This window comes from Penaeus monodon, chromosome 15, assembly GCF_015228065.2.
Source record: "Penaeus monodon isolate SGIC_2016 chromosome 15, NSTDA_Pmon_1, whole genome shotgun sequence".
NCBI classification, from domain to species: domain Eukaryota; kingdom Metazoa; phylum Arthropoda; class Malacostraca; order Decapoda; family Penaeidae; genus Penaeus; species Penaeus monodon.
Genome location: NC_051400.1, coordinates 12299148 through 12300408, shown reverse-complemented (window position 1 = coordinate 12300408; position 1261 = coordinate 12299148). Strand labels below are relative to the sequence as shown.

General features: G+C 37.4%; 1 pseudogene; it reads left to right on the top strand.

Moving 5' to 3' along the window:
* The window catches only part of LOC119582219, a 3982-nt pseudogene extending 2725 nt beyond the window's left edge, over positions 1–1257 (top strand).
* The last annotated feature ends 4 nt before the right edge of the window (positions 1258–1261 follow it).

Sequence of the window (1261 nt, the reverse complement as noted above, 5' to 3'; positions counted from 1 at the left end):
CGTTAATGTTCAAGATTTGTCCATACTGGCCCTATGCATAATTATAAATAGTAAACTAGTGAATGGCATGACACACATTTCATCCTGTCCCTTCCTCCTTCTGCTCCAACAGCCAAAACACTGGGGATCAATGGGTCCTAATACGTTTAGCTCTTGCGTTCAGCGGTCTTGCAATTTAAGGAACCTACGCTACCTGTTTCCCGAGAACAGCTCAGTCGCCGTCACGTGTGGTAATGTCACCATTCTACCGGAATTTTACCTACTACCGTATCCATGGAACCAATATAGGAAACTGTTTGAACCTGGAAAATGGGACGAATTTTTAAAAGTAAGTTGTCTCTTGTCGTTATGCTGATGGTGTTTTGTTCAAGGTTTTCTTTTTATTCTACTTTTCTCTTGTGTTATTATTTTTTCAAATTTATTTGAATATGTTAATTCTTTCACTTTATTCTGCTTTTACTGCTGCTGTCGTGTTCTTTCGATATTTGGATGGATGATACATGGTAGGGTACATGTTTTTTCCTCGATTATATATCGTATGTTTTGAAAAAAAAGTAAAATACTAAATGCATTATTAATTAATATAGAAAAAGATAAATAAAATTGCAATTAAATCATCACGGAGGTGAGTGTCACATTAGTTTATTACTCTCAGTAACAACTAAAAGAATATATATATATATCACGTGATCCGACAAATTGAAACCGGAAAATGCCCTCCGAGTGCCGGCATGCAGAATATTCAGTTTGGAAGTTTTGCAGGTTAATTTGAAAATCATGGATGACCTTATATACTCACACTAACTAGAGTATGATAATGAGTGTATATCCTACTATCCTACTCCAGAGCAGTGGTTCCCTACCGGTGGTTTGCGAACACCTGAGGGCTAATTTTTTCGATATATCTCGCACTCTAAAAGACCAAAGACGAACCCATGGCGCCTTTGTAAACAGCAAATACCATGGCAACTGGGAACCCATTACAACTATAGGTAGCTTATTCCAAAACAGTGATATTTCTATTTTATGCTGAAGAACTAAGGCGTCATACCTTTAAGGGAGAGAGAATTTAATGAGAAATTTCTAAATCTAAAAAAAAAAAAATCTTCTCTCTTTCAGACCCATGCGAAGACGTTTGCGATCCACACGTTTGGCAAAGTTAATAAAGGAATGCTGGTGAAAATTGGATCCAACAGTATTTATGAGGGAGCAGCCAGGACTTTTTGCCCCCTCTCATACTTCCACGCCAGTGCCAATAATT